At 46.9% G+C, this 25,876-nt stretch overlaps 1 long non-coding RNA gene and 1 pseudogene across 1 annotated transcript in view; one reads left to right on the plus strand and one right to left on the minus strand.

Moving 5' to 3' along the window:
- LOC132540438 (uncharacterized) overlaps positions 1-25,876 on the minus strand; it is a 267,441-nt gene that overhangs the window by 177,829 nt on the left and 63,736 nt on the right. The window lies entirely within an intron of this gene.
- Positions 1,396-2,532, plus strand: LOC132540426 (cytochrome b-like; annotated as a pseudogene).

The following is a 25,876-nucleotide window of genomic DNA, read 5'->3' on the forward strand; positions in this document are numbered from 1 at the left end:
GACCTGACCAAATTGTAAGTAGGGCACCAAAGTAAAAACTCTGTAGTGAGGGGTAGACATGCAGCTTTCTGGCCCAGTGGGGGGGTGGGAGTGGCTGGGAGGGATGGGTCACAGTCTTTTGGTGGTTGGAATGGTGTTTATGTATACTCCTAGTAAAATTAATTGTATGTCTCGAAGTTTTTTAAGACACAGATTGAGTCTTTTTAATACATAGGCTGTGTATTTGATTTTGCGGACTCTCTCAAAATCCTAGACCAAGTAGATCAGAAGCAACCAATAGCACAGCTATATATAAGATACTGCGTACTGTACAGCAAACCCTAACAAAAGGACTTTTCAAAGTTAACCCAATTACCAAATAATGTCATGATAACATTAACTATCAATTGTCTTTTGGAACCCTATGGCAGCAGGAACCTCACATCTCCACTACAGAGCCTCTACTTCCCCCAGTCTTGGAACTCTTGGCTAGGGCCCACTTTCCCGTATGCCTCTCCCAATCCATATCAAATAATATTGCATCTGCCGATCACAACCTAATCAACACAACAATTGCCACCTCAACATGCTTCACTTCAGACTGAATCCAGACACTTCACGTGTGGAATGACAACCCTTCAGCTTCATTACTAAGGTAAGACATTTCCTTTCATAGTATACTTTTATTCCATCTCAGGTGGTTCACTTTCTAACAAAATCCCAAAACCTAGATATACACCAGTTTCTTTGAGAGAGACCATATGTTCACACGTATCCATAAACTACTGCAAAATATATACCTGAAAGCAGAAGTACACTAGAGTTTGCAGTGAGTATCCCCCTAACATTTCCTCTCCACTGAAACAAGCTTTGGGTCCATGATTGCTCAACAATTTCTTTGGTTTTGTATGTTAACTCTCTTTTCAGACACCAGGTTCCAGATGCCATCAGGATGCCGGCCAGGCTTCCCTGGACTGAAGACCCCACCAATGTGTCCTGAAGCTCTGCTTCCCCAGAGACTCACCCTACTAGGGAACGAGAGAGCCAGACTGGGAGTATGGACCAACCAGTCAATGCCAATGTTCAGCGGGGAAGCAATTACAGAAGCCAGACCTTCCACCTTCTACAACCCACAATGACCATGCTCCCAGAGGGATAGAGAGTGGGAAAGCTTTCAGGGGAGGGGGTGGGGTATGGAGATTGGATGGTGGGAATTGTGTGGAGTTGTACCCCTCCTACCCTATGGTTTTGTTAATTTAGCCTTTCTTAAATAAAAAAAGAAGAAAATCCTACGAATCCCATTAAAAAATTAGACTAAATAATAACACTAAATAGTTTATCATAAATCTTGCACGATAGTAATCTCGTGACCTATGATATGAAAAAACATTTGTGTAATTCAACTACAAGAATATAATGCTAAATCTATGAAAAACTCACCCACTAATAAAAATTCTTAATAATTCTTTCATTGATTTACCTATCCCATCAAATATCTCTTCTTGATGGAATTTCGGTTCTTTACTAGGCTTATGTCTAATTATGCAAATTACTACAGGCCTATTTCTAGCTATACACTATACATCATATACACTAAAAGCATTTTCATCAGTCACCCATATATGTTGAGACATAAATTATGGTTGATTAAACTGCTATATTCATGCTAATGGGGCTTCCATATTTTTTTATCTGTCTTTTCTTACATATTGGTCGAGGTCTTTATTATGATTCCTATATATTTACAGAAACAGGAAATATCAGAGTTATTTTGTTAATTGCTACTATAGCTACAGCTTTCATGGGTGACATTTTACCATGAGGACAAATATCCTTTTGAGGATCTACAGTCATTACAAATTTATTATCTGCTATTCCTTATATTGAAACAGATCTAGTACAATGAATTTGAGGAGCATTTTCAGTAGATAAAGCTACTCTAACCCGTTTTTTCGCTTTTCACTGTATTCTCCCATTTATTATTACTGCCCTCATAATAATCCACCCATTATTCCTTCATGAAACTGGTTCTAATAACCCTACAGGAATTATTTCAGAATCTGACAAAATTCCATTTCACCCTTATTATACTATAAAAGATATTCTAGGAATAGCCTCATTAATCTTTGTTTAAATAATATTAGCATTATTTTTCCCAGATCTTTTACGTGACCCAGACAATTATACCCCTGCTAACTCCTTAAATACACCCCCACACATCAAACCTGAGTGATATTTTCTATTTGCATACGCAATTCTTCCATCAATCCCCAACAAATTAGGAGGTGTCTTAGCATTATTCATATCTATCTTTATTTTATTTTTATACCTTCCCTACATACTTCAAAACAACGAAGTATAGCATTTCGACCTATAAGTCAATGTGGTTTCTGACTACTAGTATCAGACCTATTAATTCTTACCTGAATCTGAAGCCAACCTGTAGAAGACCCATACATCATTACTGGCCAACTAGCTTCAATTTATTACTTCTTTTCTAGTCTTATCTTAATACCTTTAATTGGCCTTATCGAAAACTATATACTTAAATGAAGAGTCTTTGTAGTACAAATATTAATACACTGGTTTGGTAAACCAAAGAAGTGGGAATACACCCTCCTGAGACACTCAAGGAAAAGACTACAGTCCTACCATCAACACCCAAAGCTGATATTCTTACTTAAACTATTCCCTGAATATACATATATTATAAGAATATAGATAGATATGTAACATATAGATATGTAATAGTTACCATCGGAATTAACTATTGTTTGTGCACTAGGTTGAACAAACTTACTATTACTATACACAGGAGCTAGGTTCAAGCCCCCCAGTCCCTATCTATAGGGGAGGAACAATGACAAGCAGACCTGCAAGGATTTATATATCTCTTCCTTTCTACTTCCCCTTCCTTCTCAATTTTTATCTTATCAATCTTACTATTAGGTAGACTATTTGAAAAGATTACATGACTGTGGAAATTATAAATATTTATAAATATTAAACATTGATATTAATAAATATTAATTATAAATATAATATCCATATTTAAATATAATTATAATAAATATTTAAATATAAATTATATTTATAAAAATTAAATATTTATAAATATTTTAAAAATATTTATTTATTATATAGGCAGCAGATGATTAGAATATAGAGAACATTATTAAGAACTTACTGTTGGTGACCCAGCCAGGACCGGGAGCGGCGCGTGGACTGAGCGACCATCTTTTCTGGACGCCAGGGAGTCAGGCGCCTCACCCTGAGAAGCCCTGGTGTGCCTTCTTCCATCCTGCTCTGGTAGGGCGCTGCAGCAGGCAATCCAGTGATTGGCTGGAAGCTGTTGCTCCTCCTCTGGCATGTGGAGCTGGGCGCACTGGGCAGCCAGGGCCCACTGTCGCTGGCACTTCGTCTTCCTGCTGGTCCACCAGAAACAGCGGAAGGCCTATGTGCTCGACTTCCAGCGTGGCTTCTTGTGGGCTGTGGGGGGGGGGCAGCGGCATCAGTGGCCTGCTGCTTGCAGGCCTGCGAGCTGTGGGTGCGGAGGAGTGGTGGGCAGCTGGCTGGTGGTAGACTTCCTGCTCTGCCTGTTCCTGTGCATGCCGCCCTAGGCGCTGTGCTCCTGCCAGGACCAGCCATGAGCCCAGCGCGGCCCCCTCCCCTCCTTGCCCCATGAGCCCTGAGCAGGTGCTGCAAGGCATGGCCCTGGCCTGAGGGAGTCCCATGGCCCGGGGCGGGTAGGCCAGGCACCTCCTCGGAGCGCCCCACAACAGCCTAGCTTCCCCACAAAGCCATGGACTTCCTGCAGGTGTCACCCAAAGCTAGAGAGATGGCAGCCCTCAAGCACATGGACTGTGGGCCCGGATGCCTGGGGGGAGAGGAGCAGAGCAGAGCCAGGAGCTGAAGCCTCAGCACCCCAGGCCCATGAACACCCTCAGGCCCCTTCCTCCTCTCAGCACCCCTAGGCCCCTGAATATCCTCAGGCCTCCTCCTCCTTTCAGCACCCCAGGCCCCTGAACACCCTCAGGCCCTCTCCCCTCAGTACCCAACGCCCCTGAACCCCCTCAGGCACCCTCCTCTGACAACCTCAGGCCCCTCAAACCCTCAGGCCCCGTCCTCATTTCAGCACCCCATGCCTCTGAACACCCTCAGGCCTCCTCCTCCCCTCAGGACCGCAGATCTCTGAACACCCTCAGCCCCCTCCTCCTCTTAGCACACAAGGCCCCTGAACACCCTCAGGTCTCCTCCTCCCCTCAGCACCCCAGGCCCCTGAACACCCTCAGGTCGCCCCTCCTCTCTGCTCCCCAGGCCTCTGAACACCCTCAGGCCCCCTCCTCTCAGCACCCCAGACCCCTGGACACCCTCAGGCCACCTCCTCCCCTCAGCACCCAAGGCCCCTGAACACTCTCATCATGGTAAAAATCAACATGAATCAAACATCACGGTAAAATTAATTTAACATGCCTGTGTACTGATTTGAAAGTTATGGAAGTGAAATGGAAGAAGTGAATAACTGGGTATACTAGATTTTAGAAGAAAATCTAAATGTGTTATTATATTTTGAAATTAAGAAAACAAAAAGTAAATAGAGATACAAAAGAGTATATGTGAGAGAAAGGACATGACTTTTAAAATTTAAATTTATTTGTTTGATAGGGCAGAGAACATTTGAGAGAGGGAGAGAGAGACACTGTAGCAGTGTTTCATCATTCAAGGAGCTCCCCCCTGAAGGTGAGACTGAGGGCTTCAACCAGATTTTTGCACATGATAACATGTACCCTTATCTTGGTGTGCCACTGCCCCGCCTAAAGAACATAACTATTCTACACATGAATTTGTTGAAGAGTTTACTATGTAGCAAAGGTCTTTGACTAGACCAAATGCAGCACAGGAGTCCATATGACAGAATAGTTTGGTTATGTGCCAGAAGTCTCATTCAGCAGTTACTTAGAAACATGTATATTTATAGACAAAGAAAACCATAAAAATTGCATATGGTCTTCTGACCGTTTGAGCACTTAAATTTAACTGGAGAAGTGAAGTGGAAGCCAATTTAATCTCTTTTTTTCTCCCATTTTTAATACCTTTGTGGCACAATATTACACCTACTGTTACAATTTGCTGCTCTGAGTTAAATCCCTGATGGCCAGGCTCTGAGATTACTAAAACGAGAAGCTGGCGGATATAAGAGGGTAAAGGGTGGAACTTCCATGACAATTAGATGAAAAATCCCTTGCTATAGGGGAGGAAAATGTATGTTTCTATTGAAAAAAAAACTGAGTTAACTTAATTTACAGTTGGTACCACACATAAATTGAAGGTGCTGCTTGAGAGGTGTGTACTTTTATGTATGTAATTATTTTTTTGCTAATATATTGAGTCATAATAGAAATAGTCAGATATAAATAAGCTGTTTATATGGCGACCATTTCCCTTAGCTTACAGTTTTCCTTTTTCCTGCTGGCACTTCCCTGTTTATCCGATTTAATGTAATAAAATGCATAATTAATTTCTAAATGCTTCCATTGAGCGGTGCAATTTGTCAAGTTGAGTTGTTAACAGAATTAACCTTTTCAGAGAAGATGGGTTCATTGTTCCTGATAGCTGCATAGTATTCCATTGTGTATATATACCACAGCTTTCTCAGGCACTCATCTGTTGTTGGGCACCTGGGTTGCTTCCAGAGTTTAGCTATTATGAATTGTGCTGCTATTATGAATTGAGTGGCTGAGAAAGCTGTGGTATATATACACAATGGAATACTATGCAGCTATCAAACAATGAACCCACCTTCTCTGACCCAACTTGGACAGAGCAAGAAGGAATTATGTTAAGTGAGCTAAGTCAGAAAGATAAAGATGAGTATGGGATGATCCCACTCATCAACAGATGTTGACTAAGAAGATCTGAAAGGGAAAGTAAAAGCAGGACTTGACCAAATTGTAAGTAGGGCACCAAAGTAAAAACCCTGTGGTGAGGGGTAGACATGCAGCTTCCTGGGCCAGTGGGGGGTGGGAGTAGGTGGGAGGGATGGGTCACAGTCTTTTGGTGGTGGGATTGGTGTTTATGTACACTCCTAGCAAAATGTAGTCATATAAATCACTAGTTAATTAATATGAGAGGGGGAAAATCAATTGTGTCTCAAAGTTTTTCAAAACACAAACTGAATCTTTTTAATATATAGGCTGTGTATTTTATATGCAGACTCTCTCAAAAGCCTGGACCAAGTAGATCAGAAGCATCCAACAGCACAGCTATATACAAGATACTGGGTACTGTACTGCAAACCATAAGAAAAGGACTTTTCAAAGTTAACCCAATTACCAAATAATGTCATGATAACATTAACTATTGATTGTCTTTTTAACCCTAAGACAGCAGGAACCTCACATCTCCACTATAGAGCCCCTACTTCCCCCAGTCCTGAAACCCTTGGATAGGGCCCACTTTCCCGTATGCCTCTCCCAATCCATATCAAATAATATTGCATCCGCCGATCACAACCTAACCAAGGCAATGATTGCCACCTCGACATGCTTCACTTCAGACTGTGTCCAGAGACGTCACGTGTGGAATGACAACCCTTTAGCGTCATTACTTGGGTGAGACCTTTCCTTTCATAGTATACTCTAATTTCATCTCAGGTGGTTCACTTTCTAACAAAGTCCCAAAACCTAGATATACACCAGTTTCTGTGAGAGAGAGCATATGTCCACACGTATCCATAAACTACTGCAAAATATATACCTGAAAGCAGAAGTACACTAGAGTTTGCAGTGAGTACCTCCCTAACACTTCCTCTCCACTATTCCAAGCTTTGGGTCCATGATTGCTCAACAATTTGTTTGGCTTCGTATCTTAACTCTCTTTTCAGTCACCAGGTTCCATATGCCATCAGGATGCTAGCCAGGCTTCACTGGATTGAAGACCCCACCAATGTGTCCTGGAGCTCAGCTTCCCCAGAGACACACCCTACTAGGGAAAGAGAGCAGCAGACTGGGAATATGGACCGTCCAGTCAAAGCCCATGTTCATCGGGGAAGCAATTACAGAAGGCAGACCTTCTACCTTCTGCAACCCACCATGACCCTGGGTACATGCTCCCAGAGGGATAGAGAATGGGAAAGCTATCAGGGGAGGGGGTGGGATATGGAGATTGTGTGGTGGGAATTGTGTGGAGATGCACCCCTCCTACCCTATGGTTTTGATAATTAATCCTTTCTTAAATAAAAAAAAAGAATTAAGCTTTTTATCAGTGATTAGCAAAAGAAGGTTAAAAAATAATTACAGAACTGTATGCCTCCCTGGTTCAAAGCCAGGTTTTGGATTAAATGTTTGATAAAGGTTTCCTGACACGTTATAAAACATTTAGCAAAATTCCCCCTAGTGCATTTGAAACTTGTTTCTCTGCAGAGACAACCATCAAGACAGGAGCATTTTAGCAGACCTTTGTGCACATCAGTGTGGGAACGCAGAAAATTGCTTTTATAAAATACCAAAGGAAATGCACCCCTTAGGAGAAAGGGGAACCATGACCTCACAGGCATTTCCCATCTTTTATGTTTGGTAGTGTGACTTGCTGCTTGAGTAAAACTGAAGAATCAGTTGGAGGCAGCGATAGAGCAGTGTGTTGATGACATGATTAATAACGAAAGGCCTTTGCCTGTAGTTATAGACATAACCACAGCAACTAGTATGGAAAGGATTGAAAGTGAATAAAGACAAATGAAAAAAATTATTTCTTAATCTGATCTTTTCTAAATCTCTAATGCAATGTATTGAATCTTATTATGTATGGTATTCCCTTCCTCCTACAGCTTCCCACTTCATTTTCTATCTCACTGTCATCTCATTTTTCAAGAATATGAAGGTTGATCCATTCCATCCCTTCATTTTCTCCCCTCCAAGGGTGGAGAAAAGAGGGAAAAGATGAGCCTGATAGAATACACCTTTTCTAATAGTGGAACCATAACTATTCCTCAGGAGACTTCAGTCAGCAAGTTCCACGCTACCTTTCTTTATTTGCTTGCATTCAGGTACAGTATCATGTCTTGGCTATTCACCCACATCTGGCACTAGTGTGAATATGCCTACTACCTATCTATAGAATGGAGACCCCATCCTCCCAACTCTTCATCTGCATTACTCCAGCCTTTAGATCATGATTAGTCAACAACTTGATTGGCTTTATATGTTAACTCTCTTTTCAGCCACCAGGTTCCAGATGCTAGCATGATGCCAACTAGACTTCCTTGGACAGACAGCCATACCAATGTGTCCTGGAGCTCCAATTCCCCTGAACCCCACCCTGCTAGGGAAAGAGTGAGGCAGGCTGGAAGTATGGATCCACCTGTCAACGCCCATTTTCAGCAGGGAAGCAATTACAGAAGCCAGACCTTTCACCTTCTATATCCCACAATGACCTTGGGTCCATACTCCCAGAGAGTAAAAGAATAAGAAAGCTATCAGGGGAGAGGATGGGATACGGATTTCTGGTGGTGGGAATTGTGTGGAGTTGTACCCCTCTTATCCTATGGTTTTGTCAGTGTTTCCTTTTTATAAATAAATTTAAAAAGAAATAATGAATGAAAAATCCATGTAGGAGGCTCTTTTGGACATGGACCAGGACATCATTTCCTTAAGAGTGTTTTGTTCTTCAAAAAATACAAACTTGGTGAAGTGGTGTCATGTTTTAAATTTAAGACGGGAGGCCAGGTATTATCTTTCAATCAGACATCTTATGTTTTCTAACTCCTTTTATATCAGGTATTACATTTATAGGTAGCATTAACTAATAAAAACGGTACAGATTTATAAATGACATATACTTAATCTATACATCTATACTTCATCTGTAAGAAATCTAAGAGAAGGGATGAAATACCCCAAAGACACAGTATATAAAGCACTTTTCTCTCATGGACAATGTTTCTGTCTTGATTGCCATAAAAACAAACAATAAAAAGCCTGTCATAAGACTGAATGGCTAAAACAAAAAGCACTCATTTCTCATAAATGTGGATACTGAAAAGTATAAGAACAAGATAAAGACAGATTCAGTGTATGATGAAACCCAGATTACTTTTTAGACCATAGATGGACATACTTCGGCTATCTTTAAAGATATCTTTAGGGCAGTCAGGCCATAGTACAGAGGGTTAAGCACACGTGGCGCAAAGCACAAGGACAAACGTAAGTATCCTCGTTCGAGCCCCAGCTCCCCACCTGCACGGGAGTCACTTCACAAGCGGTGAAGCAGGTCTGCAGGTGTCTTTCTCTCCCCGTCTCTGTCTTCCTCTCCTCTCTCCACATCTCTCTGTACTACCCAATAGCAATGGCAACAATATTAGCTAGAACAATACAACAACAAGGGCAACAAAAGGAAATAAATAATAAATAAATATTTTTAAAAATATATCTTTAAGACAGGAAGGGTGCAGGAGAACAGTTTACATTCAGAGAGGCCTATCCTCTGCAATTAATCACATTTCAAAGGGCCCAGCTCCCAAAATTATCACTTATATATAGAATAGGATCATATCATATGAATTTCTAGTCTATCTAAATATTCAGTCCATAACAGATGCTTACACTTTTTTTGTTTTCTTGGTCCACTTTCTTTCCTTACATTTTTTGCTCTCTCTCCTGATTTCTAACATTTTTTGGATAATTTCTTGAACAATCATGCAGGATTCAATTGGCAAGAATTATTCAAAGGACTAGTAAAGAATGATTGTGACTTCTGGGTATATGGGAAAATGTTTTTATATCTTATAAAAAAAGTATAGATTTGTTTTAAAAGTGTACCTTGTAAAGCAAACAACAATAACAAAATAAAACACAGTGAGCTTGGACAACTATTTTGAGAATTGTAATAAGGATACAGTTTCTCTGGTTGGTTGAATTTGAGCTCAATGATTTCTAGGCATATTTTAATCTTGCTTATCACTAATCCATTTCACGATAGTCTTTGACACATAATAGGTACTTCATAAACAATAACTAAATCAACACACAGTAAGTGATATTCTTTGTGTCTTTTCTTGTTAGAATATCTTTATCAAAACTTTTTGAGGAAACTTTACCTCTATAAGCCCCTAAACTCAATTTGTTTTCCCTTATATTTCTGAACTTCTACTGTCTCCTAATGTATGAGTATTAATTAGCACTATGAAATGAGCAACCTGGCAACTATCAGGTAATATTCTAGGACTTAAAACTAAACCTCATTGATTCTAAATTATCATCCCACTTGCTTTTGTCTTATTTTTGATGCCAGCTTGTTTTCTTGCCCTGTTGCTCATTCTCATAAAAGAGTGAAGCGTTGGGATTCTAATATCTCTTGAACTAAATTTAACACAGTTACTTTCTGAAAAAGTAATGAACAAATATAATGATGTCTCTATCTTTCCTAAATTGTATTCCTTTATCATCTGTGATGGTCTCCTTTGGATTTTCAGTAACTTTCCATTACTCCCATGTCCGGTATAGACATAATTACAGAAGCCAGAACTCCTTCTTAAAGAGAATTTTGGGCAGGTTAAAGGCAGGTGGCGCAAAGCGCAAGGACCAGCATAAGGATCCCAGTTCGAGCCCCTGGCTCCCCACCTTTAGTGGACTTGCTTCATAGGCGGTGAAGTAGGTCTGCAGGTGTATTTCTCTCCCCTTAACTGTCTTCCCCTACTCTCTCCATTTCTCTCTGTCCTATCCAACAACAACAACAACAACATCAATAACAACAACAATAATAACAATAAAAACAACAAGGGCAACAGAAGGGAATAAATAAAAACAGATAAATATTAGGAAAAATAATTTTGGCCCATAATATTAGATTGGGGAATGTTAGGCAAAGGTGATGAGATATCTCTGAACCCCAGCTTTACAGATGCCCAGAATTGTGGTGACCTGGAATCTTTACTTTTGCTTGATCATAAAGAGGAAAGAGAATCTGAAGAACACCTGAGAAAGGTTTTGTTTCCCTTGCCCAGAGGGAGGAGGAATAAAGGAAAGACACCCAGAAGTTGTACAGGTGTAACTCAGAAAGGTAGTGAAGATGGGACCTTAGAAGTAAATAAAAATGCATATCAGTTTCAACTGGGGTCAGAAATCTTTGCCAAAATGGCTCATATAATTGCCTAGTGTGTAACCTTTCATTTTCCTAACTAAAAATGTTTAAAATATCAGAAGAACAAGCAAACCAGAAACCTATGAAGAACACTTACATAGATTTAGAGAGAAATAGCCTTTAAAGGTGTAGTAAAAAAAAAAATCACTAATTTGAGTCCTATAAATACACTCAATTGAGTGCTACTCAACAGTTAAGCAAGACTATACTGTGCCATTTCATACAGAATGTATGGACCTGGATGTGACTGTGGTTGTTCTGATCTCAGAAATATAGAGAAGAGAAACACATGAACTGTAAAAAAGAACATTCGGAAGCAGTAACAGGTGTAGTATGATGTCCCAGCTGTGACCATGAACTGCGAGCTCAGACCAATAGGGACTCAGCAGCTACACAGGCTCTGGCAGTAAATATATATATATATATACACCCTGGTTTGAGAGGTTGGAGGTAAACAGTTAATTCTATCCACAGAATTTCGTTTTTCAATAATGGGAGCTATTTACTGCCTTAATCCAACCTTCTAGCCCTTTTCTCTACTCTGACGCCATTTTCTCAGACGATGCTTTTATCCAACTTCATTCTAGCTATCAAACTCAAGCAAAACTACCATAGGTATGGGCCCCTAGAAACATGCCTAAAATGGACTTTCTAGCTTTCTTCTACCCTAAAACTCCTGATCTCATCTGCTCTAATCCTACTTTTTGGTTCCTGTTCATTAGCCTTTTTGTCTTACTTTATGCCCTGCAATCTTCTGCAGATGCTACAACGATTCCATCCTGACTTTTCTGTGAGGAAGTTCCCAATGTGTACTGGAACCTCACCTCTCTAGAATGCTACCACACCAGGGAAAGATAAAAGTAGGCTGGGGTTATAGATCAACCTGCCAACGCCCAAGTCCAGTGGAGAAGCAATTATAGAAGTCAGAACAACTACCGTCTGTACCACCCAAACAATTTTCATCCATACTCCCTGTGAGAGAAACGTGATAGGAGGAGGAAGAGGGGGAGGGGGAGAGGGCTCAGAACTTCAGCTCTATCAGGTCGCAGAGACAGAGGATGAAAAGGGGAGAGATATTTGGATGTAGTAATGGAGTTATGTATAGCTTGGAGGGAAAGAGAGGGCTAGACCTAGAAGATAAAGGAGGCAATTATATACAAGTGTAGACAGATAGTTGTAGAGATGATAGTTAATTCATGTCTGCTGCCTTGGGGAACTGCCATGGACTGTAATGGAGGGATTAGGGATCCAGAACTCTGGTGGTGGGAACAGTGTGGAATTGTACCCCTGTTGACATGTGATTTTGTAAATCAATATTGAATCATTAATAAGGGCCAGGTGATGGTGCACCTGGTTAAGTGCATACATTACAGTACAGAAGGACCCAGGTTCAAGCTCCTGCCCCCCCACCTGCAGGGAAGAAACTTCACAAGTGGTGAAGCAGGGCTGCAGGTGTCTCTCTGACCCTCTCCCTCTCTATCTTCCCCATTCCTCTCAATTTCTCTCTGTCTCTATCCAATAATAAATAAATTAGAGTCAATAATTTAAAAAAAGAATAGAATGCAAGAACACAGGGGTAAAAGCGAAAATATAGATAATTATAGGTAGTTAAACAAATAATAGTTAACCCTTATCTATGACTTTGGGAGAACTAGTGTAGTTTCCAATGGAGGGAATGGGTAAACAGTTCTCTGGTGGTAGGAACAGTGTGGAATTATACCCTGTTATCTCTAAATTTTGTAAATAAATATTAAATCACTAATAAAAATGCCTCTAAACCCAAAACTTCAAAAATAGCTATTATATTTGCAGACCTTACTATTTAACATACTAAATAGACTGTAGGGCATTTTCCTACCTGCTTTTATTTTTAACTTTATTTTTTTTGCATTATTTAGGCTCTATTATACAATAAATGACAGCCTAGTCTTGGAGAATGCAAATATTCATCTATGCAAATATCACCTATTAGTTTTCTGAGCGATTATAGGCATGTCTCTCCCAAACATTTTTCAGATTTTATATATAGGTAAAGTCATGAGCTCCTTTTATTTAGGTGATGCATAGCTAAAAGGTGATTCCCTTTGCTATATTGTTTCTGTGAGGGGAAAACACAAGGATTGAGGACAAAAACTATTATTTTAGTCCCACTAATGTTAATATATATATATATATATATCTTTTTATTAGCCTTTTACAGAAGTCAATTGATAAAAGAAAGGAATGCTTAAAATTCTTTCCTAATTAAGCACTAGAAATCTCATTTATAGAAATGCAGTGTATTCTAAGTAGCACCTACATTCATAGATTCATAGTTTGGATTAAGAGTCAGTAGGAAAGTAATTTCTAAAAATTGTCACTTCTTAGCTTTGCTTTACTAAAAGCAAGCATGATTGCCCAACAGTAAAATAGTTATTTTAAAGTCAGTATACACTTCTAGAGAGATCTGCTTTTGCATATGTAATAGTATAAAGGGACTGACTACTCACAAGAAAACAAGAAAGTTCTATTTACAAAATTTATGCCATCTTAGCAAATGATTTATGTACAACAAACACTCTAGAGAACTACTGGCATCATATGTTCCATACGTAAAAGTTATCTTATAAAAAAAAAACCAAAACACCGGGGGTTCCCGGAAGATGGCGGACTGAGAAGGTAACTAGTGGCTTGAGCTCTGACCACATTGATGGGAAACGGTAGGATTTTCTGCCCTTAGTAAGCCAGTCAATAAGGGTTCCTAGCGGTGACAATAAGGAGGTGACTATAACTTAACTTGGGATAAAAAACTAGAGCAAAAGGGAAAATTTTTTCTTTTAATTATCCCCAAAGCGCACCCCCCCCAACACAGACTGAATATTTTTAATATATAAGCTGTGTATTTGATTTGCAGACTCAAAACCCTAGACCAAGTAGATCAGAAGCAACCAATAGCACAGCTATAAACAAGATACTGGGTACTGTACAGCAAACCCTAACAAAAGGACTTTTTAAAGTTAACCCAATTACCAAATAATGTGATGATAACATTAACTATCGATTGTCTTTTGGAACCCTAAGACAGCAGGAACCTCACATCTCCACTATAGAGCCTCTACCTCCCCCAGTCTTGGAACCCTTGGATAGGGCCCACTTTCCCGTATGCCTCACTCAATCCATATCAAATAATATTGCATCCACCAGTCACAACCTAATCAACACAACGATGGCCACCTCAACATGCTTCACTTCAGACTGTGTCCAGAGACTTCACGTGTGGAATGGCAAACCATCAGCTTCAATACTCAGGTGAGACCTTTCCTTTCATAGTAAACTCTAATTCCATCTCAGGTGGTTCACTTTCTAACAAAGTTCCAAAACCTAGATATACACCAGTTTCTGTGACAGAGAGCATATGTTCACAGGTATCCATAAACTACTGCAAAATATATACCTGAAAGCAGAAGTACACTGGAGTTTGCAGTGAGTATCTCGCTAACACTTCCTCTCCACTATTGCAAGCTTTGGGTCCATGATTGCTCAAAAATTTGTTTGGCTTTGTATGTTAACTCACTTTTCAGTCACCAGGTTCCAGATGTCATATGGATGCTGGCCAGGCTTCCCTGGACTGAAGACCCCACCAATGTATCCTGGAGCTCTGCTTCCCCAGAGACCCACCCTAATAGGGAAAGAGAGAGGCAGACTGGGAGTATGGACCAACCAGTCAACGCCCGTGTTCAGCAGGGAAGCAATAACAGAAGCCAGACCTTGCAAATTCTGCAACCCACAATGACCATGGGTCCATACTCCCTGAGGGATAGAGAGTGGGAAAGCTATCAGGGGAGGGGGTGGGAAATGGAGACTGGGTGGTGGAAATTGTCTGGAGTTGTACCCCTCCTACACCATGTTTTGTTTTGTTTTTTAATTTATCCTTTCTTAAATAAAAAACAAATTAAAAAAAAAGACAGGACTCTGTGGTCCTCAGCAGTGTTTGTTTGTTTGTGTCTGTGTCCCAAGGAGGACAGGACTCTGTGATCCTCAGTGGTGTGTGTGTTTGTGTGTCCCCAGGAGGGCAGGACTCTGTGGTCCTGAGTGGTGTGTGTATGTGTTTGTGTGTCCCCAGGAGGGCAGGACTCTGTGGTCCTGAGTGGTATGTGTGTGTCTGTACGTGTGTGTGTGTGTGTGTATCCCCAGGACGACAGGATTCTGTGGTCCTGATGGTATGTGTGTGTATGTCCCAAGGAGGACAGGATACTGTGGTCCTATGTGCTGTGTGTGTGTTTCCCCAGGAGGGCAGGACTCTGTTATCCTGTATGCAGTGTGTGTGTGTGTGTGTGTGTGTGTGTGTGTATCTTTGTGTCTGTCCCTAGGTGACAGAACTCTGTGGTCTCAGTGGTGTGTGTGTGTTTGTCTGTCCCATAGAGGGCAGGACTCTGTGGTCCTTAGTGCTGTGTCTATGTGTATATGTGTGTCCCTAGAAGGGCAGGACTCTTTGGTCCTGAGTGGTGTGTGTATGTGTATTTGTGTGTCCTCAGGAGGGCAGGACTCTGTGGTCCTAAGTGGTGTGTGTGTGTGTGTGTGTGTGTGTGTGTGTGTGTGTATCCCCAGGAAGACAGGACTCTGTGGTCCTTTGTGCTGTGTGGGTGTGTCCCAAGGCAGACAAGAATCTGTGGTCATGAGTTTTGTGTGTTTGTGTGTGTGTCCCAAGACTCTGTGGTCCTGAGTGTTTTGTCTATGTATATTTCTGTCCCCAGGAGGGCAGGACTCTATGGTCCTAACTGGGGTGTGTGTGTTTGTATGTCCCCTGGAGGTCTGGACCCTTTAGTCATGAGTGTGATGTGTGTGTTTGTGTGTGTCCAAAAGGAGGGCTGGACTCTGTGGTCCTGCGTGGGGTGTGTGTTTGTATGTCCCCGGGAGGGCTGGACTCTGTGGAAATCAGTGGTATGTATGTATGTGTTTCCCTAGGAGGACAGGACTCTGTGTTCCTGAGTGGTGTGTGTGTGTGTGTGTGTGTATGTGTGTGTGTGTGTGTGTGTGTGTGTGTGTGTGTGTGTGTGTGTCCAGATGGTCAGGACTCTGTGGTCCTGAGTAGTGTGTATATGTGTTCCAAGGAGGGCAGAACTCTGTGGTGCTGAGTGGTGTGTGTGTGTGTGTGTGTGTGTGTGTGTGTGTGTATGTGTGTGTCTCCAAGAGGACCGGAATCTGTGATCCTGAGTCATGTGTTCGTGTGACTGTGTGTGTGTGTTTGTGTATGTCCGTAGGAGGGCAGGGCTTTGTGATCCTGAGTGGTGTGTGTGAGTGTGTGTGTGTTTCCCTAGAAGTATAGGACTCTGTGGTACTCAGCGCTGTGTGTGTGTTTGTGTGTCCCCAAGAAGGCAGGACTCTGTGGTCCTGAGTGGTGTGTGTATGTGTATGTGTGTGTCCCCAGGAGGGCAGGACTCTGAAGTCATGAGTGGTGTGTGTATGTCTGTATTGTGTATGTGTGTGTGCCCGCTGAAGTGCAGGACTCTGTGGTCCTGAGTGGTGTGTGTCCCAAGGAGGACAGGGTTCATGGTCCTGAGTGGTGTGTGTGTGTGTCCCCAGGAAGGCAAGACTCTGATCCTGAATGCAGTGTGTGTGTGTGTGTGTCCCCTGAAGGGCAGGACTCTGTGGTCCTGAGTGGTGTGTATGTGTATATATGTGACCCGAGGAGGACAGGACTCATGGTCCTGAGTGGTGTGTGTGTGTGTATGTGTATATATGTGTTTGTCCCCAGGAGACAGGGCACTGTGGTTCTTAGTGGTGTGTCTGTGTTCCTAAGAGGACAGGACTCTGTAGTCCTGAGTGGTGTGTGTGTTTGTGTGTCCTCAGGATGACAGTAGTCTATGATCCTGAGTGGTGTGTGTGTGTCTATGTGTGTGTGTGTGTGTGTGTGTATCCCAAGGAAAACAGGACTCTGTGGTCCTGAGTGGTGTGTGTATTTGTGTGTGTGTGTGTGTTTGTGTGACCACAGGAGGGCAGGACTCTGTGGTCCTCAGTGGTGTGTGTTTGCACATGTGTGTCCCAAGGGGGACAGGTCTGTGTGATCCTTAGTGGTGTGTGTGTGTGTGTGTGTGTGTGTGTGTGTGTGTGTGTTACCAGGAAGACAGGACTCTGTGGGCCTCAGTGGTGTGTGTGTGTGTATCCAGGAGGACAGGAATCTGTGGTCCTGAGTTGTGTGTGTGTGTGTGTGTTTGTCCGTCCCCAGGAGTACAAGAGTCTGTGGTCCTGAGTGGTGTGTGTTTGTATGTGTGTGTCCCAAGGAGGACAGGACTCTGTGACCATGAGTGGTGGGTATGTGTGTCCCTGGAAGGCAGGACTCTGTGGTCCTGAGTGGTGTGTGTGTGTGTGTGTGTGTGTGTGTTTGTGTGTGTGTGTGTACCCAGGACGACAAGACTCTGTGGTCCTGAGTGTGACGTCTGTGTATACGTGTGTCCCCAGGAGGGCAGGACTCTATGGTCCTGAGTGGTGTGTGTGTGTGTGTGTCTGTGTGTGTGTATGTGTATCCCGAGGAGTGCAGGACTCTGTGGTCCAAACTGGTGTGTGTGTGTGTGTGTTTGTATGTCCCCTGGAGGGCAAGACCCTGTGGTCATGGGTGTGATGTGTGTATCCCCAGGAGGGCAGGACTCTGTGGTCTTGAGTGGGGTGTGTGTGTTTGTGTGTCCCCAGGAGGGCAGGACTCTGTGGAAGTCAGTGGTATGTGTCTATGTGTATCTCCAGGAGGACAGGACTCTGTGGTCCTGAGTGGGGTGTTTGTGTGTGTGTGTGTGTGTGTCCAGATGGTCAGAACTCTGTGGTCCTGAGTAGTGTTTATTTGTGTTTGTGTGTTCTAAGGAGGGCAGGACTCTGTGATGCTGCTTGATGTGTGTGTGTGTATGTGTGTGTCTCCAAGAGGACAGGTATCTGTGATCCTGAGTTGTGTGTGTGTTTGTGTATGTCCCTAGGAGGGCAGAACTTTGTGATCCTGAGTGTGGTGTGTGTGTGTGTGTGTGTGTCCCCTGAAAGGTAGGAATCTGTGGTACTTAGTAGTGTGTATGTGTGTGTCCCGAGGAGGATAGGGTTCATAGTCCTGAGTGGTGTGTGTGTGTGTGTATGTGTATGTCCCCAGGATACAGTACTCTGTGCTCTTGAGTGGTGTGTCTGTGTGTGTCTCTGTGTGTGTGTGTGTGTGTATGTGTATGTCCCCAGGATACAGTACTCTGTGCTCTTGAGTGGTGTGTCTGTGTGTGTCTGTGTGTGTATGTCCCCAGGTGGGCAGGACTCTAGGGACCTGTGTGGTGTGTGTCTGTGTGTCCCTAGGAGGACAGGACTCTGTGGTCCAGAGTGGTGTGTGTGTATGTGTGTCCAAAGGAGGACAGGACTCTGTGGTGCTGAGTGGTGTGTGTGTGTGTGTCTCCATGAGGATAGGAATCTGTGATCCTGAGTTGTGTGTGTATGTGTGTGAGTGTATGTGTATGTGTGTGTGTGTTTGCATTCCCCTGGAGGACAGGAATCTGTTGTCCTGAGTTGTGTGTGTGTGTTTCCCCAGGACAACAAGAATCTGTGGTCCTGAGTGTGATATCTGTGTATATGTGTGTCCCCAGGAGGGCAGGACTCTGTGGTCCTGATTGGTATGTGTGTGTGTGTGTGTGTGTGTGTGTGTGTGTATGTGTATCCCGAGGAGTGCAGGACTCTGTGGTCCTGAGTGGGGTGTGTGTGTTTGTATGTCCCCAAGAGGGCAGGACTCTGTGGTCGTCAGTGGTATGTGTGTATGTGTATCTCCAGGAGGACAGGACACTGTGGTACTGAGTGGTGTGTGTGTGTGTGTAAGTGTGTGTCCAGATGGTCAGTACTCTGTGGTCCTGAGTACTGTGTATGTCTCTTTGTGTGTTTCAAGGAGGGCAGGACTCTGGTGCTCAGTGCTGTGTGTTTGTGTGTGTGTGTGTGTGTGTGTGTGTGTGTGTGTTTGTGTATGTCCCTACGAGGGCAGGACTTGTGATCCTGAGTGGTGTGTGTGTGTCTTTGTGTCTGTCCCTAAGAGATCAGGACTCTGTGGTCCACAGTGGTGTGTGTGTGTTTGTGTGTGTGTGTTTGTGTGTCCCCAAGAAGGCAGGACTCTGTGGTCCTGAGTGCTTTGTATGTCTGTGTGTGTGTGTGTGTGTGTGTGTGTCACCAGGAGGACAGGACTCTGTGATACTGTGGGCTGTGTCTGTGTGTCCCAAAGCGGACAGGAATCTTTGGTCATAAGTTGTGTGTCTGTGTGTGTGCCCCAGGGATGACAAGACTCTGTGGTCCTGAATGTTTTGTCTGTGTATATGTGTGTCCCCAGGAGGGCAGAACTTTGTGGTCCTATGTGGTGTGTGTGTGTGTGTGTGTGTGTGTGTGTGTGTGTGTGTGTGTATGTGTATCCCCAGGAGTGCAGGACTCTGTAGTCCTAACTGGGGTGTGTGTGTGTTTCTATGTCCCCTGGAGAGCAGGACCCTGTGGTCATGAGTGGAATGTGTGTGTCCCTAGGAGGGCAGGACTCTGTGGTCCTGATTGGGGTGTGTGTGTTTGTATGTCCCCAGGAGGGCAGGACTCTGTGAAAGTCAGTGGTATGTGTGTATGTGTATCTCCAGGAGGACAGGACTCTGTGGTCATGAGTGGTGTGTGTGTGTGTGTGTGTGTGTGTGTGTGTGTGTGTGTGTGTGCGCGCGCGTGCATGTGCCCCAGATGGTCAGGACTCTGTGGTCCTGAGTATTGTGTATGTGTGTTTATGTGTTCCAAGGAGGGCAGGACTCTGTGGTGCTGAGGGGTGTGTGTGTGTGTGTATGTGTGTGTTTGTGTGTGTGTGCGTGTGTGTGTGCGTGCATTTGTGTATGTCCCTAGGAGGGCAGGACTTTGTGATCCTGAGAGGTGTGTGTGTGTGTGTCTGTGTCTGTGTGTCTGTCCCTAGGAGGACAGTACTCTGTGGTCCTCAGTGGTGTGTCTGTGTTTGTGTGTCCCCAAGAGGGCAGGGCTCTGTGGTCCTGAGTGCTGTGTGTATGTGTATTTGTGTTTCGCCAGGAGGGCAAGACTCTGTGGTCCTGAGTGGTGTGTGTGTGTGTCTGTACGTGTGTGTGTGTGTGTGTTTATCCCCAGGAGGACAGGACTCTGTGGTCCTGATGGTGTGTGTGTGTGTGTCTCCCCAGGAGGATAGGACACTGTGGACCTAAGTGCTGTGTGTGTCCCCAGGAGGGCAGGATCTGTGATGCTGAGTGCAGTGTGTGTGTGTGTGTGTGTGTGTGTGTGTGTATCCCCAGAAGGACTGGTCTCTGTAGTCCTGAGTATTTTGTATGTGTATGTGTGTGTCCAGAGGAGGACAGGACTAGTTTTGGGGCTGGAGGCAAAGGACTAGGGATAGGAGACAGAGACTAGGGATAGGGGAGAGGGACTGGGGTTGGGGACAGGGACTGGGGATAGGGAACAGGGATGGGGGATGGGGACAGGGACTGGGGATAGAGGGCAGGGACTGTGGATGTGGACAGGGTCTGGGAATAGGGGACATGGACTGGGGATAGGGCACAGGGACTTGGGATAGAGAGCTGGGACTAGGGATAGGGGCAAGGACTAGGGATAGGCGATAAGGGTTGTTGATAGGGTATAGATACTGGAGATAAGTGGACAGGGACTGGTGTTAGGGGCTGGGGACAAGGCCCTGGGGATAGGGGACAGGTACTAGGGATAGGGCACAGGGACTGGGGACAGGGGGCAGGGACTGGGGATAAGTGGACAGAGACTGGGGTTAGGTGCTGGGGACAAGGGACTGGGGACAGGTAGTAGGAACTGAGGATAGGGGACAGGGACTGGGGTTGGGGACAGGGACTGGGGTTGGGGACAGGGAATGGGGATTGGGACAGGGACTCAGGTTAGGGGGCAGGGACTCAGCCACCAAGACCCTCTCAGCCCGCAGACCCTCTCAGTCCCTAGATCAACACAGCCCACAGACCCTCACAGCCCCCAGACCCTCACAGTCACCAGACCCTCACAGTCCCTAGGCCCTCTCAGCCCTAGGACCCTCTCAGCCCCCAGACCCTCACAGTCACCAGACCCTCACAGCCCCCAGGCCCTGTCAACCGCCAGGCACTCTCATTCCCCAGACACTCAGAGTAACTGGACCCTCATAGCCCCCTGACCCTCCCAGCCCCCACTCTCAGACCCCAGACCCATACAGCCCCCAGACCCTCACAACCCCCAGACCCTCTCAGCCCCCAAGACCCTCTCAGCCCACAGACCCTCTCAGCCCACTGACCCTCATAGGCGCTAGACCCTCTCAGCCTCCAAGACCCTCATAGACCCCAGACCCTCTCAGCCCCCAAGACCTTCATAGCTCCCAAGACCCTCTCAGCCCCCAAGACCCTCATGGCCCCAACTCACAGCCCCCAAACACAACTTTCAAGACCCCCACGACCCCTGACTCTCCTAGCCGCCATCTGACCAAAGGGCCCTCCCCCACGATCCCACTCACCATGTTGACCTCTGACATCATGTGCATACTGGAGATGTCGATGTTCATGCCGACGGCCAACGAGGAGGCCTGTGGGGCAGCAGTGACCACAGGCCTGAGTGTGGGTGGCAGCACTGAGGGCCCAGCCCAGGCCAGAGTCCACTAGCAGCCCCCAGCTCCTCCACATCAGGGGCCTCCCCACTGGATGCTGCAGTGGACAGAACCCTCCCTACTAGACAGAGAGGTGGACAGGAACTCCCCACTGGATGCTGCAGTGGACAGAAACTCCCCGATGGACACTGAGGAGGACAAGAACTCACACTGGATTCTGCTGTGGACAGAAACTCCTCAATGGATTCTGCAGTGAACAGGACCCTCCCCACTGGACAGTGAGGTGGACAGGGACTCCTCACTGGATGGTGCAGTGGACAGAAATTTCCCGATGGACACTGAAGTGGACAGGAACTCCCACTGGATGATGCAGTGGACAGAAATTCCCCAATGGATGCTGCAATGGACAGGACCCTCCCCATTGGACAGTGAGGTGGACAGGAACTGGCACTGGATGCTACTGGGGACAGAAACTCCCCACTGGACACTGAGGTGGACAGCAACTCCCTTCTGGATGCTGCAGTGGACAGAAACAACCCACTGGGCCCCAGAGTGGACAGGGCCCTCTCTACTGGAAGCTGAGTATACAGCACCCTGCCTGCCCACTGGGCTCTGGGGTGGACACAGCACTTCTCCAGACCACAGGACACAGGTATCCCCACTTGTCTCAGGCAGCACTGGGACTACCATGTGCCCTCCCACCTTGTTCTGGACTGGACACTGCGCACAGGTCACTCAGACTCGGGCCTCAGGCTGGAAGTGCGCTTGGTGGGCAGCACCCAAGAACTTGGGGTGCTTCAGGGAGGAGGGAGCAGTCAGCCACCAGGGACCCAGTGCAGCGCAGGGCTGGAGGTGGCGTTCACAGCCTGGACCCTGCAGGACACTCACAGGGCTGGACACCATTCACTCTCACCTGCACCCTCACCCCCTACCCCCTGCATGCCTCACCTATACCCCACCTTCTACCCCCAGCACCCCCTCACCTGCACCATCACTTCCTACCCCCTGCATGCCTCACCTGCACCCCACCTCCTACCCCCTGCAACCCCTCACCAGTACCCCACTTCCTACACCCTGTAACCTCTCACCTGTACCCCACCACCTACCCCCTGCACCCCTTCACCTGCACCCCACCTCCTACCCCCTGTACCCCCTCACCTGTACCCCCTCACCTACAACCCCACGTTCTCACCCCCTCACACCAGCAGCCCCTCACCTCCACCCCCTCAACTCCCATGCACTCCCTACTTCAGCATCCCTCTCCTCCCAGGCACCTAGCACCCTCTACACCCAGCAGCCTCACCTCCGAAGTCTGGCCACAGGCAGATGTCATAGCCTTTCAGCAGCCGGTCCACTTTGTCCTTCACCAGGGACATGTTACTGGGGTCACTTACACTGCGGGGAGGGGAACCTCAGTGCCTGGTGGGTGCTGCTCAGACCTGCCCACCCGAGGGGTCAGTTTCAGGGCCCAAAGCCCCCCCCATAGGGGGGTCCCAGCCTGACTTAGTGGGCAGATCTCAGGGTCCCTGCCTGACTGAGGGGGGCAGATCTCAGGGTCCCAGCCTGACCAGAGGTCAGTTCTGGGGTCCCAGACTGACCGAGGGGCAGTTCAGGGGGTTCCTGCCTGACCAGAGGGCAGTTCCGGGGTCCCAGCCTGACCAGGGGGCAGATCTCGCGGTCCCAGCTTACTGGAGGGGACAGATCTTGGGGTTCCAGCCTGCTGGAGGGGGCAGATCTCGGGGTCCCAGCTTGACCAAGGGGGCAGATCTCGGGGTCCCAGCCTGACCAAGGGGATCCCCGCCAGATGGGGCATTTCCGGGGTCCCTGCACCTGTCTTGGGTGCAGAAGGAGAGGTCCTGGCCCTATGGGGGCAGCCATTCTCGGGGTCCCGCCAGCTGCTGGGATAAGCCCCTCACCTTTGCATGCACACCCAGGCCTGCAGCACCAGGAAGGGCCAGAGCCCACAGCCCGAATCCCCATCCTGAGCCTGAGCTCCTGTAGCAGCACTGGCAGGAGGGGGGGGGGCGGCGCATGTGCAGGCATGCAGGCAGGGGCAGGGCAGAGCAACCCAGTAGCCCCCAGGTGGAGCACCCCAAGGAGTGCCCTGAGGAGCTCCCCAGAGGAGCACTGTGCCTGAGCACCCAGAGGAGAACCTTGCGTGAGCACCTCAGAGGAGCACCCTTCCTGAACACCCAGAGGAGCACTCGGATGAGCACTGAGGATGAGCACCCTGGCTGAGCACCCCTGAGGAGGGTCCTGGAGGAGGGCCCCAGAGAGGGGTGCTTGGTGTCTGAGTGCTTAGGGCACTGTGGGAGGCTCCTGAGGGAGGGCTGGGGCCTCTGTGCACTCAGCCAGATGAACTTAGCAAACTGGAACTGGGCGAGCTCCCAGGACAGGGGACTGGGGACAGGGGGCTGAGGACAGGGGACTGGGGACAGGGACTGGGGATGGGACTAGGACTGGGGACAGGGACTGGAACTGGGGAGAGGGGACTGGGAACTGGGGAAAGAGACTGGGGACTGGGTGTGGGGACAGGTGACAGGGACTGAGAACAGGGGACTGGGGAAAGGGAAAGGTTACTGGGAACTGGGGGCTGAGGACAAGGAACTGGGAATAGGGACTGGGGACAGGGACTTGTGACTGGACCTGGGTACAGGGACTGTGGACAAGGGATTGGGGACTGGGGACAGGGGACTGAGGGTAGAGGACTGGGTACTGGGACAGGGGACAGGGACTGAGAACAGGGGATTGTGGACTGGGGACAGAGACAGGGATTGGGGACAGGGGACTGAGGACTGGAGAGTAGGGGACTGGGGACTGGGACAGGAGACAGGGACTGGGGATGCAGACAGGGACTGGGAATAGGGGACATGGTCTGGGGATAGGGCACAGGGACTTGGGATAGAGGGCTGAAACTGGGAATAAGGGTCAGGGACTGGGGATAGGGGACAGGAACTGGGTATAGGGTACAGGGACTAGGGAAAGGAGACAGGGACTAGGGATAGGGGGTAGGGACTGGGGATAAATGGAAAGGGACTAGGAATAAGTGGACAGGGACTGGGTTTTGGTGCTGGGGACAAGGGATTGGGGTCAGGTAGCAGGAATTGTGGCTAGGGGACATGGACTGGGGATAGGGGGAAGGGACTGGGGATAGGGGGCAAGGACAAGAGATAGGGGACAGGGATTAGGGATAGGGGGCAGGTACTGGGGATAAATGGACAGGGACTGGGGATAAGTGGACAGAGTCTGGGGTTAGGGGCTGTGGACAAGGGAATGGGGTCAGGGGGCAGGAATTAGGGTAGGTGACAGGGACTGGGGATAGGGGACAGGGACTGGGAATGGGGACAGGGACTGGGGATAGGGGACAGGTACTGGGTATAGATGGCAGGGACTGGGGATAGGTGACATGGACTGGGTATAGGGGATAGGGACTGGGGATAAGTGGCATGGACTGGCAATAATTGGAGAGGGACTGGGGATAGGGGACAGGGACTGGGGATAAGTGGACAGGGACTGGAGATAGGGGACAGAGACTGCGGATAGGGGACAGGGACTGTGGATGGGGGACAGGGACTGGAGATAGGGAACAGGGGCTGGAAATAGGGGACAGAAACTGGGGATAGGGGACAGGGACTAGGGATATGGGACAAGGGCTGGGGATAGGGGACAGGGACTGGGGATAAATGGACAGGGACTAGGGTTAGGGGCTGGGGACAAGGGACTGGGGTTGGGGGCAGGAATTGGGGATAGGAGACATGGACTGGGGATAGGGGACAGGGACAGGGGATAGAGAGCAAGGACCGGGGATATGGGACAGGGATTGTGGATACGGGACAGGGACAGGGGATAGGGGACAGGGACTGGGAACAGGGGGCTGGGGATAGGGACAAGGACTGGAGATAGGGGACAGGGACTGGCGATAGGGTTTAGGGTCTGAGGATAGAGGGAAGGGACTTAGGATAGGGGACAAGGACTGGGGATAGGGAACAGGGACTGGAGATAGGGGACAGGGACTTGGATAGGGGACAGGGACTGGGAATTGGGGGCTGGGGATAGGGCACAAGGACTGGGGATTAGGGATATGGTATAGGGACTGAGGATAGAGGGTAGGGACTTGGGATAGGAGACAGCGACTGGGTATGGGGACAAGGACTGGAGATAGGGGACAGGGACTGGGGATAAGGGGCAGGAACTGGGGATAAATAGAGA

Source organism: Erinaceus europaeus, chromosome 9 (assembly GCF_950295315.1).
Source record: "Erinaceus europaeus chromosome 9, mEriEur2.1, whole genome shotgun sequence".
Taxonomy (NCBI): Eukaryota; Metazoa; Chordata; class Mammalia; order Eulipotyphla; family Erinaceidae; genus Erinaceus; species Erinaceus europaeus.